The 19,736-nt window shown below is 46.0% G+C and overlaps 1 pseudogene; it reads left to right on the top strand.

The window, feature by feature from the left end:
* LOC129667653 (B-cell receptor-associated protein 31-like) overlaps nucleotides 1–5,343 on the top strand; it is a 7,600-nt pseudogene extending 2,257 nt beyond the window's left edge.
* Nucleotides 5,344–19,736: the final 14,393 nt, after the last annotated feature.

The following is a 19,736-nucleotide window of genomic DNA, read 5'->3' as shown; positions in this document are numbered from 1 at the left end:
TCTTTCTTTCTTTCTTTCTTTCTTTCTTTCTTTCTTTCTTTCTTTCTCTCTCTCTTTCTTTCTCTTTCTTTCTTTCCTTCTCTCTTTCTTTCTTTCTTTCTCTCTCTCTCTCTTTCTCTCTTTCTTTCTTCTTTCTCTACTCAGGATTTTGCTAAGTAGCCCATGCCGACCTCAAACTTGGGGCTGTGTGCCTCCTGAGTGCTGGAATTGCAGATGTGAACCTCCACGACAGCTCTGCAGCTATTGCTTTTCTTTGCTGCAGGGCTGATGTAGGAATCGGGGAGCTACCTTGTGATGCCTTGGGAACTGCTGCGTGATCTGGAGGTTCCCGGTTGTTGGCAATCACCCCAAGCCTCAGGTGTCTGTCCTTCCGCCCCAAGTGTCCACCCATTCCCTGCTGACACACACTGTCCTTGGCTCTTCATTGTTCACAGAATATCCCCTCTCCCTCAGAGAGGCCCCTGCTCACAGGATGTTCCTATCACAGCCATGCAAATGACACCAGAATTTGCAATTTTGTCCTATATGTCTTCCAAGCATTGATCTTGAATTTCCATATTACCATGGATATTTCCAGCTGGGTTATTGCTAGAGATACTTAAAATTAGCATGTTCTCCCTCGCAACCCAATTCTCTCTTACCTTTATTCCGAATAGTATTCAAGTCCAGTATGAGTCTCACCTCAGCGAGGTGCTTTCTGATTACTTTTTAGGCAAAAATAAAACAAGTATATCCTGAGTGCTCATCATAGGGTTTTTAGCCTTGGTCAGAGTGTAAAGAGAAGAGCAAGTTGCCAAGTCCTCTTTCCCGCAAAGCATCCATTCAGGGGGTGAGGGACAGGTGCTAGGAAAGTGCTCATGAGGGTGGACACTGATCTCTCGAGACTCTGACATCTAGAATCCTAATCATCTGGGAAATGACAGAGTCACAATAAAGTGCCTTAATTTGCTGGGTGTAGCCGCTGTCCCAGGGGCTTAAGATGGAGCAGCTTCATCTTTATGTGTGTGGGAGAGAGCCTGTGTCCCCAGGCTCCCTGCTTTCTCTCCCGCCTCCCGGCTTTTGAGACAAGATCTCACTTTGTTGGCCTCAAACTCATGGTGATCCTCCTGCCTCAGGAACCTTGTCTGGTTCATTTTCCTTCTTCTTCCTCTTCCTCCCTTTTCTCTTCCTCCTCCTCCCTCTCCTTCTATCTTCTTTATCATGTTCTTTTTGAGACTGGGGGTGCTCCTCCATCCCCAGGTTATGTGGTGCCAGGGTCTTGTGCATGCGAGGTCGGTATTCTATTTACTAACCGCCACCCCTTCTTACAAGAGAAATTTAGGGCACAGATGGCTGTAAAAAACTCACCCAGGGCTACAAAGTTTACATTTATTCCCAGTAAAACCAGAAATACAATTTTGTTTCTAAGTTTGTATGGCGTCAAAATAAGACATTTAGCTCTAAATAGGACCCGAAGCGTCCGTGTGCCTACTTTTCAGCAATATTAACATTCTGGAGAAATATTAATGATGAAAATACACTAAAACGGTATAAAGTAGTGTGCATTTTTTTTCCTCGTGCGCCTGGCTCACACGTGGCTTGGCACAGCTACCTTTACTTAAATCACAGCTAATTTTGTACATCATTGGTTTGGCGTATTAATCTTGGTTATTAAAAATGCTGTGTTAAAATATTATTTTTCTTGGGTCATGAGCTTTTGGAAACTTTCTTAAATCCTGCGCCTGAGGCAAGTGCCTCATTCTAATCCCAGCCTTGACGGGAGTAAGGTTCCAAGCCAGGCCATCCACTCCCGTGCTACACTCTTTCTTGCCTGTTGCACTACCCAAAACCCCGCTATAGCTGGATTTTTATGTCCATGTCTTGTTTAGCATAACCCGTAAATTTAGATCAAACCGTAAATGCCTCGAGAGCAAACACCATTCTTCGCTGGGCCTCCTGAGTTCTTGGAAGCTCCTAGCACAGTGATTGGTTGGCGTACCAAGGGTGTTTCATAGAGAAACTTTGCTAGCTCACTGAACTTTACCGTCACTGCCAGGTACCTTCACCACAGGTCAAAGGTTGTTTTCTCCTCATGGCAAGTTCCCCTAATATATTTCAGCCTCACAAAAATAGTTAATGGAACGGTCCGTGTCATCTAAAGATGTGAACACAGTTGTTGAAGGCACTATACAAATAAAGCACTTCCTTCAACCCACTGTTCTCCCTTTGGTGATAATTTTAACATTTTTCAGGAGAATATGGCCTCTGGTGAGAAAAAGACAGAAGTTTTCTTTTTAAGATTTATTTTTAACTTACATAAACGTGAGTGGTTTGCCATCATGTATGTCTGTGCACCACATGTGTGCCTGGTGCCTGATGAGGCTAGAAGATGGTTCTGGATATCCCGGAACTAGAATTATAGATGGTTGAAAGCAGCCGTGTGGGTGCCGTGGGGTATTGAAGACTGCTTGGACATGGGTGTAAGCCGATAGAAAGTCTTAATTAGGCAGCCGGTGACCACGCTGGGTGATTGGGTTGCCAGTGTAGCCTGAGCCCTTCTCGGGATGAGCTTAAGCATGATATCCATGTTCTGGTTGACACGCGTCAGGAAACAAGAACAGTCAGCCAGAGTGGAACTGCGGAAGCCAACAAGCAAGGTCAGTACATTTAGAGACTTTCCCAGAACTGTGGACTTTGATGGATTAGTCCTTTGTTTCAGTTTTGACAGGTGCTGCTGTCTACGTGCTGAGTTTTACAGCCCGAATGGCACTTCCATTATGGAGTCAGTTGTGCTAAAGGCTGGGACCCTGTTACAGGAGTTGGGAATCAAACAGCAAGTGCCTTTAACAACTGAGCCACCTCTCCAGCCGCAACCCAGAATTTTGGAAGTGAACAGATCACTAGTAGCAGAGAGGGGTAGAATGCTCACTGGTGTCATTACCAGCTCCTGGGGAACAGTAGGGAGTTCACCAGAGCTCTCCTCACTACCTCAGTCGCCCTGCTGCGGAGTCCCCCCTCCCCCACAGGTATATCCACTCCTTGTAGTAACCTCATTACAGGCTGGCTGTGTTTCTCTAGCACTCCTTCAGGGAGTGGCAGCGGAGGCTGAGTATTTTCACTTTTGACACTACTAGAAACATGTTTTTTAAAGAGAGAGGATTAGCAGTGAATGCAGCAATTTCTCCAGGGCACATTATATAAACCCTCTGAGAGCTTTCCTCAGGGTGGGGACCCGGGTGATAAAGGAAACACATTGCACCAGGAGACATTCAGTCCTGGGGCCTGTTCTGCCATCCCTTTCCTCATCATTCTTCCACCTCCTCTCCCTCCTCCTCTTCTTCCTCCCTCCTTCACTCTCCTCCTCCCCACTTCATCTTTCTTTTCTTCTTTCTTCTCTTTTCTAGGCAAGTTCTCACTGCGTAGCCCTGGAACTTGACATCACCTGCTGAGGCTTCCCCAGTGCTGGGACTGGAGGTGTATGCCAGCACTCCAGGCACACAGATCCACTCTTGAGGTGGACTGAAAACTTGAGGTCACTGGTTTGTTGGGCTGTGTGCCTGAATTTTCTGAGCCAGGCTTAGCTCCTCTTGGATTTCAGTTCTGAGTGTGCTGTATCGTGTCATTTGCTTACTTATTTTACAGAAGAGAATTCTTAGAGTCTGCTTGGGACTTGGGGTATTATGGGTGCTTCTGGTTTATGCAGGGATTAAAACACCATCCACAGCCTGTTCCCGAAGTCACACCCTCACAAAGTACAATACAGAACATGGTGTAGTCACCGAACACCTGTAGGCTTCAGGGAAAGTGCCTAAGATTTGTCTCACTTGAAGAAACAAGGTATACAGAGAGGTGGCTGGGCTGTTAGTTTGCTCTGAAGATAGCTTTGCTGAACGCCACCACCTTTCTGCTAGCTCTGTGCTCTGAAAACCCTGTGCTAGTCTTGGTGGGAACACAAGCTCATACATGATGAGGTAGAAGAAGCACTCCATTCACGGCTGGGGAGGTAGCTCATTGGTCCAGTGTCTTCTAGCATGCCCAAGATCCTTGGCTTGATCTGAAGTGTTCTGAATAACAGAACTGGGGGCTGGAGAGACAGCTCAATGGTTAAGAGCACTTATGGCTCTTCCAGAAGACTGAGTTCAGTTCTCGGCATTCACATAGAGCCGATGCCTCTTCTGGCTTCCACTGGCACCTACACACACGTGGCATGGCTGCACACAGATGAAGATCTTTTTTTTTGGAGCGGGATTTGGGACAGGATTTCTCTGTGTAGTGCTGGCTGTCATGGAACTCAATCTGTGGATCAGGTTGGCCTCTGCCTCCTGAGTACTGGTATGGAAGGTATGCACCACCACCACCCTGCCACAAAAATCTTTAAAAAAGAAAAAGAAGGAAAGAAAAGAAGAAAGGGAGCCAGAGGACATATTTTTCCCAGTGCAGCTAATTAGTTGCTCCAAGGGCAAATTCATGTGCACCATCCCGGCCACCATGGATTGGGGCCAGATGTAAAAGCCAGTGGCTAAAACCTCAGAGCTGAACCAAGTCCACGGAAGCTTCTGCTCTAACAAGCTGAGCGAGTTGCGGGGGTTAGAGTGAATGGTGAGAGGAAGTCGCTCCCGGAAGGGCTGTCCAGGAAGCAAGCTCCTATCACTGTGTTGGAAACTTTTAGTAAGCAGGGGACTGCAGTAGCCACCTTCCTTTAGGCAGAAGTCTCTGCTGCTTCTCTGCAACCCCCCCCCCCCCCCGTTTCTCTCAGAATATGGCAGACGATTTTCAAGTCCCGGCTGGTCGAGTTGGTAGTAATTTACCAACCACCTTCTCTGTGGTTCTCTTGTCATCCTTGTGCTGTTGGTCATCGTGATGTACCCGACATCTGGAAATACGACGGTGTGACAGAAAAAGTGAACCTCCAGAGCAATCCAGGTGCCATGGAGCACTCATGCGGAGCTTCTCCGTGCTCAGAGGAATCTGGACGTCGCTGGCTTTTCCTGGCTACTGTCCTTCCTGCTTAGACTCTCATCTCCCAGCAGGCCACACTGCTGGCCTCTAGCAAAGCCTTTAAAAAGGAGAAAGTGCAGGGAGGAGGATGACCAACTAAAGGAGGGAGCTGCTGAGGACAGAGGCAAGGTGGATGTTGGGAGTGCTGAGGTGGAGTTAGTAGAGAACAGGAGCCTGAGGAATGATCTGAAGGAGCTAAAGGATGAGCTGGCCAGCACCAAGGAAAAGCTTGAGAACGCTGAAAACGAGGCTCTGGCCATGCAGAAGCAGTCTGAGGGCCTTACCAGGGAGTATGGCCGCCTGCTGGAAGAGCACGCCACGCTGCAGGCCCCAGTGCACGGTCCCTCAGACAAGAAGGAGGAGTAAAGCCTGTTTTTCTCCCCTGCCTGAAGCCGGCTTCCACCTGACCCATGCTCACCGCTTCCTGGGAGCTCAGCCTGTCCCTCTTGGGTTTTTTCCCTTCTACTTCACCGGTTTTCTTCCACAGCTGATAGAGCATCATTTTGGCCCTTTCACGCATGCTAAGATCATAGCAAAAGGGACTTAATGGTTGTTCAATAAGAGTAATTTGTCCACTGTCCTGCCCGGCCAGGGTACTTTCCACTCCTAGAAATGCAGGAAAGCGCTGTGACCTGGCTCACAGTGGAACGCTGTTTGTTTTGCCATGTGTCCTAAAGGAGGCTGTGAAGCAGGCCAACTGTTTCACGCTGGGTCAATAAAGGTGGTTATGGGTTTTTTTTGTTTGTTTGTTTTTTTGTTTTAAAGAGTGATGAGATAAATACTCCTCAGATATGGAAAAGAATTGGTGCCAAGTGAGGAGACAGATGTGATCAGGGGGGTAAGGTGGGTACCCGAAACGTGGTGACTCATGACACCTCACTGAATTTTCAGGGAAACCGGTGATATTCTGTAAACAAGACAGACAGAACTTTACCGAAGGGTGTGTCACACTGAGATGGGAACAGAACTACAAAACCACAATCAGCAGTTGGATTTGCGCACTTTTAGGCCAGAGCGCCACACAGCAGTGGTGGGTTTGGAAGGCAGAGACCGGAGGACTTGTCCACACCCTGGTCAGGGCTGTCACTACAGAAGGGCTTTGGAAGGCTGAGAGATGGGAGCTTAAATATGACTTCCAGTCTTAGGTTTAGACATCCAAAAGTTCAGCGCAGGCCTGTGATCTCACACTTGGGAGGCAGAAGCGGGAGGATCGGTGGTCAAGGCCATCAGCTACATGGCAAGTTGGAAGCTAGCCTGTGCTGCTGGAGATCTCTTCTCAATACCCCTATCCCCACACGCCGCACACACCCTAAAAAAAGGAAAGGAGGGAAAAGGGGTTAAAACAATGACCGCTAGAAAGACCCGGAAAGGATCTAAGTTTTAAAATGTAAGTTGAGAACCCCCTCTACCATGGGGCTCGTGGCTGCCGACGAAGAGAAGGAGACACAATACTGCTGCTTGAGGAAGCTGACACGCACATTGTTGCAGATTTCCCAAGACTGGATAGTGACGGCCTTAAATAATAAATGCCCTTTCAGAGCCACATGCTCACCCATAGGGGAAGGCCTACAGCGACCAAAGGACCCTCGTATTATCTATCCCTCTTGCTGTTTCCCCACACTTCCCTCCACTTTTCTCCCACAGAGCTGGGCCCTACTGACACTTGCCACCCTGAAATGTTAGTTATAAGCCCTTTTTCTAATGCCTGTTTACAGAGGAAGCCTGTGTCAAGGGTAGCGCATAGCTCCAGGACAATGCAAAAGGGTGATGGAGATGGAGGGGTGCCCTCAGATGCGCTTCCTTGTGCAAGTGGTAGTCAAGTCAATGAAGAACAAGAGCGGGAGAGCTTAGTGGCAATGATCATGTCTGCAAATTTATGTAAGACTTTGTACGAAGAGGCAGAGACCCCAGTGTTTCTGTGGTGCTGGGGCTGTTGTACTCTTGGGGACCCAGAGAGTTTTCCACTGGGCCTTCAGTGGCCTTGTGATGTAACAGTGGCTTAGGATATCGGAGCATTATTCTGTCTATGTAGAGTTGCTTCAAATTTTGGGATCTTTTTTTTTTTTAATTTTTTATTCATAGGTTTTCTTGCTGATGCTGCCATCTTGTTTTCTTTGTTTGTTGTTCTGTCTTTTTGAGACGGGGGTTTCTCTGTTTAGGCCTGGCTTTCCTGGAACTCTGACTCTGTAGACCAGGCTGGCTTTGAACTCATAGAGATCCACCTGCTGTGCTGGCAATAAAGGTGTGCGCCGCCACGCCCAGCCTGATGCTACAGTCTTGTTTAGGCCTTTCATCTCTGAGCCCAGGCATGATTAGTTGGGACGCTGCTACTTCTCCGCTGTTCACGGAAGGGGAGGCGGGAGGGCAAACGGCTCATAGGAATGGTATGAATATGCCTATTTGTCTCTGATTGCTTCCCATTCAGTCTTTCGCTCTATGGAAACGCTCATCTTCTAGACACAAAACAAAGGCAAGAAGAGCTCCTAGGGGGCTTTCGGTTCCATCCCGAGAGTGGGGGCTGATCTTAAGGCAAGCCTTTCTTCCTAGGGATCCAGACTTTCTGTAGGACTGAAAATTTTCTCTATGTCTTCCATAATGAAAGCAGGGTTGAACATTTTTCTTATTTTTAATCGAACATTTTCTTTTTCTTCATCTCTTTTTTTAAAATTACATTAACAGCAGGGGAGTGTTTTACTCGCCTGACTGGTTCATACTATTCTATTCAGGTTTCAGTCAAAAGTTTCTACACCCTGCTGGGCGTGGGAGGCTGTGACTCACTGGGAAAGATGTCTTGGGGTGTTGAAGGATGACTGGGACTTCTCAGTTCGGCTCAGGCCATTTTGTTCTTCCTCTCTCTTGGATTTTGACATGGCTGTTTGCTCCTGAAGGAGAACGAGTCAGATGAGTATTCAAATATTACATTAATTCCTCTCTAAGTGGCCCAGCAAGTTTTTACTGGAAACTTAAACAGGAGCCTGAGGAAAGAGAGAGGTGGGAGGAGAGAGGGAGAGCTGAAAGGGCAAAGGAAACTGAAAACGCTCCTGTCTGTTTTGCGACTCTCCCTTTGTCCACGATCTTGGTGCCTTTGCACACACAGAGAACAAGAAAATACCTGAATGAAAATGACCACAAATTAAATTATTGGTGCCACTAAGCCCTGTCTGCCCTGACTCTGTGGCCCGTCTGGCCTATCAGGGCTCAGAGGGGTCATCGAACTCAGTCAATTACTTTTTGTACCCTATACACCCTGGCCTCATCCTCTCACAAACCAAGGGCTTACCTGGAGCCCTACTGGCAGCAGACTGAGCACCAAGGGGGAGTTAGGTGTGGAAGTGAGGATGGGCGGTGGGGTGGGGTCTAACAGAATAGCAAGGGGTCCAAGCCACAGGCTGGTGCGTTCCTGCTACTCCCAAGCCTCTTCTTGGTGCTCAGGCTCGGTTACTGAGGTCTGTTACCCCTAGGCAGAAATTCACTGGAGCACAGGCTGGTCTCCTGCCATTCCTACTGCCTCAGCCACCCACATGCTTGGATTACAGAGCGCTAGGATCACAAGGTGTGAGCCACCACACCCGACTCCCCCACAGACGTTTATTTCTAGAGCTGGTAGTTTATTTTATTTGCGACTCGAAGCTTCCTTCTTTCTTCCTCACTCCCTCCCCATTTCTTCCTGTTAGTATTACTAGTCCATCAAGAGTTATGCCTGAAGGTGTTTAAATCAGGCATGTTCTGGACTTGGCTCCAAGCCTAGCTGAGGCCTAGTAGAGGCCTAAAAGGGAACTGTCTGAAAAATACTCTTCAGGGTCAGATGCTTCTCTTGTACATTCTAACCAACAGTCAAAGAAGAATGGATACCAACCCTTCTTCAGTGATTTCGAAAAGTTGAAGAGATAGTTACTAATTCATTCTGTGAGCCCGATTTTAACCTGGATCTGAAGTCAGAGCAAGAGACCACGAGGAATTCGAGCTGTGGACCAGTCTCTGTGGGGAACACCGATGTAAAAGTCCTCAGCACAATTCTAATGAATAACATTCAACAGATTAAAAGGGCTACATGACCAAGAGGGGTTTATTCCCAAGAGACAAAGTTAGTTCTCTATATGCAAATCAATCAATGTAAACCTACCACATTAATAAGATGGAAGAGATGATCAGATGACTGTCTTAATTGATTCAGAAAACTCATTTGACCTAATTCGATATTCTTTCATGTTAAAAAAAAAATCAGTAAACTAGCAACAGAAGGGAACTTCTTCAGTGTGATGAAGACAGTATGAAAAATCCTAGCAACACTGCTTAGAGGTGAGAGGCTGAAAGTGTTTCTCCTTAAATCAGGAATAAGAGGTACAGTCTCTTAGTGAATAGTGAATATTTCACACTATAACCATTCAAACTAGTACCTGAAGTAGCTCAAGGCAGCAATGAAAGGACATAAAAGACATATAAATTTAAAGAAATGAGAGATGAAATTATCTGTTTTCAGATGGCGTGTTCTTACTTATAGAAAACTTTAGCAAGGCAATGGTGGCACACACCTTTAATCCCAGCACTTGGGAGGCAGAGTTTGAGGCCAGGATGGTCTACATAGTGAGTGCTGGGACGGCCAGGACTATGCAGAAAAACCCTGTCCCCCAAAGCCAAAAACCAAAAACAAACAAAGCAAAACCCTTTAAAGATTCCACCAATCAAAAGTGCAGACGAAGCAGGAGGTTGGAGCTGTCGCCTGCCTGGCACGCATGAATCCCTGGTTTCTTTCTCAGTACCGCAGAAAACTGGTTGGTGCTGTGCTCCTCCCGCACACGGGAGGCGGAGGCAGGAGAAATAGGCCTTCAAAGCCATTCTGGATTACGTAGTAAGTTTGAGGACAGTTTGGGCTACTTGAGACTGTTTCAAACACACGCATATGTGCTCAAGAGAGCATACACAGACACGAACACACATGCACACACACATACACAAACACGTCACACCACTACCACCGACACCATCACTGCCGACAAAAACATAGCAAAGCGGAAACAGGACTTCAACATACTTGCAGGAAAATTTTTAAAAAAATATGAATTCCGCTTACAATAGTATCATAAAGTGGAGTAGATCCGAGTCATTTTAACCAATGTGATCTAAGACTTCTACACTGAAAACAACAGAGCATTGCTGGAAGACATTAAAGATGATAGAAGAACAGAGAAAGATACGCTGGTTGTGAATTGGAAAATTCAATATCATTAAGATGAAAACGTTACCCAGATTTATATACATATTTTATACAATCCCTATTATGGCCTCAGTGGCATTATTTTGCACAGAGGTAGAAAAACCCCTTTTAAAAGGCACATGGAATCTCAAAAAGAAAAATCCCAACTAGCCAAAATAACCTTTAAAAACAACAAAATCTAAGAATTTACCATGTAGCCATGAGAACAGCAAGAAAAACAAAGCCAGAAAGTGAGGACTGGTGTGGACAGAAGGAAATGTTTGCAGATTGTCAGTCGGGATGAAACAGTGCAGCTGTTTTAGAAACCAGTCATGGTCTTATGTGACGGAAACAGTTCCTCAGCTTCTCCAAAAGGTAAAATAAAATGCTATGGAGTGAAACAATTTTACTCCTAGGAATATTAAAAAAAAAAAAAAAAATGAAAGTAGGAACTCAAATGATACTGTCCACCAGTGCTCGCAGCAATGGTATTAAGGATAGCCAGAAGCTGGAAGCAGCCTACCTGCCCACCAGTGGGTAAGCGGATTTAAAAGATTGGGACATGAGTACACGGGAATAGTGATCAGTTGAGAAAATGAAAGAAATTCTGACAAAGGTATGACAGTGTTGATAGAACCACACTGAGTGAAACACACAAGACACTGGAAGACATGTGTGGTAAGATGCCCTGTCACATATACATATGTGTATATATATATGTGTGTGTCATATATATATATATATATATATATATATATATATATATATATATATATGTACATAAAAGCAAGCTGGGTAAGCCACGGAGAGCCAGTCAGAAGGCAGCATCCCTCCATGGCCTCTGTTTCAGTTTCTGCCTCCAGCTTCCTGTCCTGACTTCCCTTCGTGATGGACTATGATCCGATGAGTGAACCAAATAAACCCATTGCTCCTCAAGGCGTTTTTGGTCATGGTGTTTTATTTCAGGAATAGAAAGGAAGCTAGGACAAGGGTCTAGGACCAGATAGACAGGAAAAGAGGTCAAAAGGGCTGGGGGATGGGAACTTGGCGGTTAGCGCTTTGTAATGCAACGTTTCTGTTTGAGGCGATCAAAAGAGTTCTGAACACGAGCAGCGGTAATGACTGTACAACGTTGTGGATACGCTCAATGCCACTGGAACGCACACTTACAATCGTCATATGTACTACACAATTGTTATATATATTATATTAATTATATTATATATATTATAGTCAAGACTGGGCAAAAAATTAGTGGTAAATTTCATCCTGTATGATTTATTACAGTCTATCTATTTTTAAATATCCAGTCCAGGGCCCCGTCCTTAGAAGAGCTGAGAGGCTGATGTGATAAGCATGAGGTGGGAACCCGAGGGAGGAAGGTGAGGAAGGAAACAGGCAGAAGCAGGATAAGGGCAGAAACTAGTCTAAATTTCCGCAGACCATCCGGAGCGGACTCTGTCCTCCTTTGCAGCAGAATCTTCTCTCTCTCCAGGGAGTCTGGCCCTGAGGGAGGTAGCCCTGTGTTGGGGATGCCTTCACATTCCGCAGGTGGGCAGCTGGAGGGAGGGCTAAATCTGTGGGGGTGCTGGCCTGTCCCAGCCTTGGAGAGATTAGTCAGTTATTGAAAAGTGCTTCAGAAACACACCCAGGAGCTTGTTGACTGGCCTTAGGAGCCGACATCGCTGGGGTGGGGGTGGGGGCACAGAGCTCCTCAAACTGCCTTCTATTGGTCCAGGCTTGTTGGATTGTGTCCAGACTCTTGCAGAGAATCATTGTATTGTGCATCCTGTGGGAGAAGTTAAACATATTTTGTGGTCCTGTTTGTGAGGTCTTTTTATAAAGTCTCATGTAGCCCAGGTTGGCCTCAAGCTAGCTGCTGATCCTCTTGCTTCCACATCTCGAAATGCTGGGATTACAGACACACACCACCAGGCTTTATTTTATTACACTTACTGTGTGTGTGCCTTGGTGCTCCAGCGCTCTCGTGGAGGTCAGAGGACAGCTTGTGGGACCTGGTTCTCCTCTCCACTATGTAGGTCCTGTGAACTGAACACTGTTTGTTAGACTTGGAGGAAACCACATTCGACTGCTGAGCCATCTTACCGACCCATTGTGCCTCATTTTGATGCTGGGGAACCCAAGGCTTCATGCTGGGCAAGCACAGGACAACGGGTATGTCTACAACTCAGTGGGGGGGGGTCTTAGATAAAGGAATCGTAAGGTCTGTGATAAATAAGCCACAGCAAATCTCATTTTTAATTTTCTTGTATTAATTTCTTTTCTTATTTTTAATTTTTACATTGAAATGAGATATATATATATATATATATATATATATATATATATATATATATATATGATCATAGAATATGTTCTGTTCTTGGAGGGATTTTTTTTTTTGAAAAAATATAATTTTTTTAGGGGTCTGTGAAGATAACCTAGAACCCCTGTACAGATGTAGCCTGTGGCAGCTCAGTCTCCAAATGGGTTCCCTAGTAAGGGGAACAGGGGCCATCTTTGAGATGAACTCAGTAGCTGGATTTTTTTTTAAACTTAATGTTCTCTGGAGTCCTTCCTGCTTTACTAGATAGAGTTTTCCCTTGTTTCCTGCAACAGACACATTCCTTCTAGGTTGTATTGCTGCATCACAGCCTTATTACCCCCTACTCTAGCAAAGGACACAAGCCGTCTTCTGCTTCCCACCGTTATGAACAGTCCTCAATAAACATTCTTGTCGAAAATTTATGTGCATAAGGGTGAGTCTGTGGGCTGTGTTTTTTGGGGGTGGATCTTTTGGCTCATAAAGCATGCACATTTAAGGGGGACTGTTTTCTTTAGTTGTTTTTTTGTTTGTTTGTTTTGTGTGTGTGTAGCCTTGGCTGTCCTGGAACTCACTCCATAGACCAGGCTGGCCTCGAATTCCCAGAGGTCCAGTTGCACCTGCCTTCTGAGTGCCGGAATTAAAGACATATACCACCATCACCCCAGCCGGCTCTGAGGACCATGTTTTTAAAAGATTATTTTTATTGGATGTTTGGGTGTTTCCCTGCATGTATGTTTGTGTACCGTGTGTGTGTGTGTGTGTGTGTGTGTGTTTGTGTGTTTCCCTGCCTGTGGAGGACAGAAGAGGGCCCCAGATCTCCCGGAACTGGACTTACAAATGACTGAGCTGCCATGTGGGAGCTGAGAAAGAAACCCAGGTCCTCTGGAAGATCAGCCACTGCTCTTAACTGCTGAGTCGCTGCTCTGATTTTCAAAGATTACATATCGCCAGCACCGTGTGCAGGAATAATCGGCGTCATTTTAAATGTCGTTGTCCCGATGGACCAGTTGGGCTCTTCATCCGAGCACATTAGTTTTGACCATTTGTATTTTATGGTCACATTCTTCTTGAGCTGTTCATATCCCTGTGGATAGCTGTGCGGTATTTATTTACATCGCTTATTATATCCCATCATGAGTACATCACCACATTTATTTACTGATCGGGTCATTACCAGCTTTTAGACATGAGCATTCTCGTGTATGTTGTTTGGCATACATGTGCACACACTTCTGTGTTTGTATGTATGTAAGGGAAGAAACTCCAGGGTGAGGAGTGAGGCCTTAATCAACTTGATCGATCTATCTGTGAATTCTTTATGTCTATTTGTTTGTTTGCTGTTGAGTAGCTTGCGCCTTACTGTTGACATGTATGTGTTCCGTTTGTCCTGCGCTTTAATTCTGTTGTAAATCATTTCTCCTGGTCTTTGTTTACAGTGCCTTTTATTTCACCAAGTTCAACCCTTTCACATAGTCACATCTGTACTTGTTTATTCGTTACGTTTTCTGCATTTTATATCTTGCTTGGAAAGCTCTCCTCTGTCTCAAATTATAATAATTCTCTTTTGTTTCCTTCAAAGAGTCATTTCATTTTGCTTTTCACATTAAGCTTTCTAATCAGTCTAGATTTTAGTTTTGAGTCTGAGAAGTGGAGACTAATTAATTGTCTAGCACCTGGGGGATGAGTAAAATTAAAGCATTTACTGCTCAGACCTTTTAATATCTATTTTTAGCATCTCAAAATAGAGGATAACATCACAGAGATAAGAGACTATAAAATTTTTTTTAAAGCTCATTCCCCCCCCCCCAAGTCTCTCTTAAGTGATGCTTGTTACGGTCTCCATGAAGCAAAGGTTAAGTGGTGTGCTGCACGTTTGAAAGCCCTCAGCCACTGCCTGCTCTGCTCTTAGAGACCAGATCTCGGCCTCATGAATCTGGGCATCTAGCAGAAGAAACATGCCATCTTGGAACCCCCAAGTAGCCTGAGTGAGTGCACAAGGGAGAGGAAGACCACTCCTTCCCAAGGCTCCAGTTTGCCTTCGTGGAAGCAGGAATCTCAGACTGTGCGTGCGCTCTGTTCCCGTCCTCAGGAGAGAAAACTAGCTTGAATTTACAAAGCCCCAGGCTGGCTTCCTGTAATGGCTTCCTCAGGCAAAGCTGACCAGAGGAAACCTTTTTTTTTTTTTTTTTTTTTTTTTTTTTCGCTTGGCTGGGGGATTGGTGCTGGGATCATAAGGGGAAGAGGTGTGTCTGGAGATGCTCCATTCTCCCCTTAATCTGAGACAAGTCTCACAGGGCAGGCCCGTGCTGGCTGTGCTCAGGGCACAGTTGAGTGGATGTGTGCAGGCGCTCTGGGCGCTCAGTGAGGCTGTGCAGCTAACAGCACTGCTTTTCTGAAAGATTGCTCTGTTGGCTGAGCTCCAGCAGTGAATCCAAGTGGTCTGAAAAGGCAAGTTTTGCTGCTGGCCTTTTGTAGTTTCACGTTTTAAGGATTCACTGGCTCTTGTTCTGTAAGCAATGAGATCCTCCACTTTTGCTCCTCTTGGCACCCACCATGTGTGTGTGTGTGTGGTGTGTGTGTGTGTGTGTGTGTGTGTGTGTGTGTGTGCGCCATACATGTGTGATCACAGGATTTTCTGCATGGGCATGTTTTATGGCTGGATTGTTTACACCCAAAGAAAGGCTGTGATTAAAGACCGTGGTGTGTGGCAGATTTCCTTTGATTTTAAGAATCTCGTATCTGGATTTGTGCTTTTGTGCAAACCGTGATCAGAAGCTTGTAGGACAGCCTGACTGCTCCCTTAGGGCCTGTTGTTTGGACTCTCTTCAGGATTCTGCTTTAGCAGCATCGGAGGGAAATTGACGCAGGAGAAACCAGAGTGCCATTTTTCAGAGGAACAGGTGTATTTTTCCACACATTTGAGGGGGCGGGGAATGAAGTCTCAGAGTTTTGAGGAAGTCAAGGGTGAAGTCAGCAGAGACGGTTATTTATATCTGGGTGATGTAGATCGAAAGCCCGAGCTTACATTCCTCTATCATCACTGAACCAGTTCCCGGAAGAGGAAGGGCGGATTTTGCCTTGTTGAAGATCTACCGCACTAAGAACTTCTAGTGTGGTTTAAATTTCGGGTAATCTGTATGGGGGCTCTGTGGTGTTAGAAGGGTGACCACATGCTCCTTCTTCAGCTTGCTTTGTGATAACATAGCTCACTTCCAGTTAGTTTATCAACTGAGAATCAGTTATTTTTTGTTTCTTTGTTTGCTAACCTTCCCAAAACAATCCACAATGTCAGCATCCATGTCTGTGTGTATGTGTGTGTGTGTGTTGGGAGGTTGAATTATTGTTAAGCTTCAAATGAGGATGTACGACTCTAGCAAGCACCAACAACACGGGATTAAAAATCCCTGGTTCTCTATTTTATGGTGCATGTGTGTGCGCACGCGCATACATACACACACACACACACACACACACACACACACACACTTCCATCTTTACAGCACTTGAGTTTTAATTTTTTTTTTTAATCCTTCAGGCTCTTCTCATTATGGGAAATGAATGTGTTTGGGGACAAACATGTCAGAATTGTGGGGGAGAAACTTGGCAGTGAGTGGAGCTGTGTGATATGCTTGACAAGAACTGAGGAAACAGCACACCTCAAGTTTTTCTGACAGTTCTCAACTTCTGGTTCAGAAACATGACTCAGAAGCCACACAAAGGGAAGCACCCCTGCAGCTCAGGGACAGCCCTCTCAGCCAGCCTCACTAAGGAGCCAGCAGTCGCCATTTCCGTAGAGCAAGACCTTAGCCTCTGAGGGAAAGCCAGCCTAGCCCTGCTCCACCAGGCCGGGACCGAAAGAGAGGGTGTTTGCCCTTCATAGAGAGAAGAGCTGAGGTAAATGTCTGAAAGGCAAATACCAATAATGATGGGGGCAAAGAGGAACTCCAAGTGGAGGGAAACAGGCATGCTTTGGCATAAACACTGAGATTTTTTTTTTCCCTGGGGTTTGTTTAACCCTGGTCTTTGAAAGTTTGCTTTTTACGAGAGTAAACGTGGTTTAATAATGAGCAAATATTAGTCCACATAATTAGAACCTGTGGAGATGAACAGGAAACATTCAAGGGAGGTCTTCGGGTGCTTGCAAGCAAGGCTCAAATGAGAATTGTGGCATGTCGACTCCCTCTTCTTCCCCCAAGGGGAGTGTCCTTGAATGGAGCCACCGTGAGTGTAAGAGGGAACAGACACTTGTAAAAACTATGAACGGCACAGGAAGACTCTGAACTTATTAATAAGGTTCCAGCTCAGATTTTTATTTTTTGTTTGTTGAAGGGGTGTGGGCATTTCCTACCCAACTCCTGTCCCTTTCAGATATGAAATTTGTAAGCTTTCTCCACTTTAGGGTTTGAGTCTATTATCAACGCCATTTCAGGTTTCACTAAAGAAAGTTCACTGTGACAGGAGGAGGAACAGGAGGAGGAGGAGGAGGAGGAGGTCAGCTTGCTTTTGCAAACCCTCAAATATTCTGCAAATGGTTTTCTTTCTGGAGGAAGCCATGTGAGTTCTCCTCTTGCCATCTTGCATTCCTTACATTCTCAGGCCTGGTCACATTAGGACAGAGCCAGCAGCCAGCAGCCCTGTCCTCAGGCTGCCGGTGTTGAATGGGAGGTAGGGCCAACTCTGACTGCATCAAGTCTTTTCCAGACCTCAGTAAAGACAGATCAATGAATGGCCGTGTGACTCACCCTAATGCATAGGAAGGTGTGATATACACTACGAGAAAAACAAACAAAGCACTGATGGAAAATTGATCTTATTGGGGGAGATTTATCTGTGCCGATGTTTGAAATAAGCCTGAGGCATGAGTTGAATATTGACATTAAAAATGGGTCTCTCTCTCTCTGTGTCTGTGTGTAGGCACATATGCACACATACATGCGGAGATGAGAGGTCATGGTTGGTCTCTTCCTCATCTCCATCTTATGTTTGAAGCAGAGTCACTCAATGAACCAGGAGCACATGGGTTTGGCTAGATTGGATGGCTCTCAGTCTCTAGGGAAGTGCCCGTGTCTGCCCCTTCAGGGCTGGGGTGGCGCTGAAATGACCAGCTTTGACCTGGGTGTTGGCGATCAGAACACAGGTCCTTCCGATTGTACAGCAAATGCTTTACTGACTGAATCACCTCCCCAGCCCTGTATTCCTGTGGTATTTGTGATGCCAGTTGCCCCTGTATCTAACCATGTCCTGCACTAGTGCAGGGCTAGTCTTAGCTGGCTCTTCTGCTCACAGGAGCGTCCTGACTACTTCAGTGGGCCACATTTCACCTACTGTCAGCCTAGGTGGCTGAAATGGGGCCTCACCTGGACTGTAAGATAGGCAGTGGCCCACTCTGGCCAATAGGAGAAACATATTTCCTTAACACAATGATTGGCAATTGATTCTGGCTGGGCTTGTGTTTCGGATTGGATGAGTTGGGAAGGTTTTTAAGAAATTAATTAATTAACTAATATATTTAAAAAAAAAAAAAAAAACTACCAGAGACAGGGCCTTTTCTTTCTGCTGGGGATCCCAAACTGATGGGCTCATTTTGAACCTTCAGGGGAACCGACCACTGACAGAGATGTCTAGCAATAAAGATACTTTCAACCCTTCATTTAAGCAGTTGTGAAACTCTACTCTTCAACGCTTTGGTGATGTGAAACAATGTATTCACTTTTTGAGTCATTTTGCGCTGTTCCTTAGCAAGAAAAAAAAAAATCTTACCAATGTCTTCATTGGTTTGCATTAAAAAAGAAGCTGTGGTAAGAGGGGAGGCAGACACAAAGCAGGGTCCCAGCGTCTTCCCACCAGTCACCTCCAGGTAAGTTCTCTAGCCCTCGGCAACAAAGACCTCGGGGCTTGATTCTTAAACTGTCTGGTCTGAGCCGTTTTAAAACCATAGCTGACTTCCATGTGCGGTGTGTTTTTCCATGAATCAGAGAAGAAGCATGCAGCACTGAGCCACAGCGCAGAGGAACTGCCAATTTGCCCTCTGTGTCTTTCCAAGCCTCGCTTTTCATGTGTCACATGGACGTGAAGAGTTGTGATGACAGTCCAGCCGGATTTATTAACAGCCGAGCACACTATCCAGAAGAGATGTATTACCTGAGAAGTGAATTCGGGGGATTCACAGAACTCAGAACTGTGTCTCCACAGTGCCTTTTCTGCTCCTTCAGGAGAACTCCTGACTAGGCGCTGCTCCTGAAAACATAAGGACAGAGAGAATAGCACTCTCCCTGGGTGCTGCTGTGCCCTTGGTACTAAGAAGGTTTGCCCACAGTGTCCCTGAATTTCAAACAAGGTAAGTTCTAGCCCTGTTTTATAGGTGGAGAATGAGGCCGACACGGACAGTCACTGCTCATCTGTTTTCTCCTTGGTCCCCCACAGGCAGACAGATCCAGGTATGGAGTGCTTCCAGGTCAAAGTTGAGGCGCTGTTAGGTGTTTGCTTAGCTGTGAATATCCTTGAGGTGTGCCTCTGGCTACTGATACAAGGGGAAACCTTCTGAGGATTCCTGGAAAAGTGATGCCTTCTAGATTTGGATCCTGGCACTTGCTGCTTCTTCCTGTCTGGGACATGGGTGTGAGCCTATCGACAAAGAAGCCATGGTGTAGCCTTGAGGTAACCACAGAGAAGAAAGACACGTTCGAATGATGGTGGGACAGGAAAACAGAAATGAGCTAGGGTCTGATTAACCCAGGGAGGGTGGAGGTCTGTCAGAGGGCTCACTGTTGACTCCTAGCCGACTCCAGGAAGCTGGGCTGCAAGTTCGGGGCTTGCTCACACTTCCCCATGAAGCGAGTCCTGAGTAAGATGCAAATCCCAGTTTGGCGTCGGGGAGACGGCTGGGTGGGAAAACCTTCACACCATTGTCGAGGGTGCTGTGGGAAGCTGTGGGAGGGAAAGGAGATGAAGTGAAAGTAGAGATGAAATTGGCTAGACGAAAAAGAAAGTTGGGAAAGGCGCTCATAGCGGGAGGAGATGAGTGGAGGGAGGTGGCATCAAGGAGCCAGGGCCTATGAGCTGTCTGTACAGTTGAAACACAAAGCGGAAGGCAGGAGTCACGTGAAAGGCAGAGGTGGCTCATTCAGCCATCACTACAGAATCAGCCACCCTCGAGCCCCAGCGGCTTAACTACATTGTATCACTTCCCACAATTCTACCAGCTGAGCTGATTGCAGCTGGGTGGCTCTGGGTGTCAGC

Source organism: Psammomys obesus, unplaced genomic scaffold (assembly GCF_907164565.1).
Source record: "Psammomys obesus unplaced genomic scaffold, mPsaObe1.curated_primary_1811, whole genome shotgun sequence".
In the NCBI taxonomy this organism is placed as follows: domain Eukaryota; kingdom Metazoa; phylum Chordata; class Mammalia; order Rodentia; family Muridae; genus Psammomys; species Psammomys obesus.
This window is presented reverse-complemented; position numbering and strand designations above follow the sequence as displayed.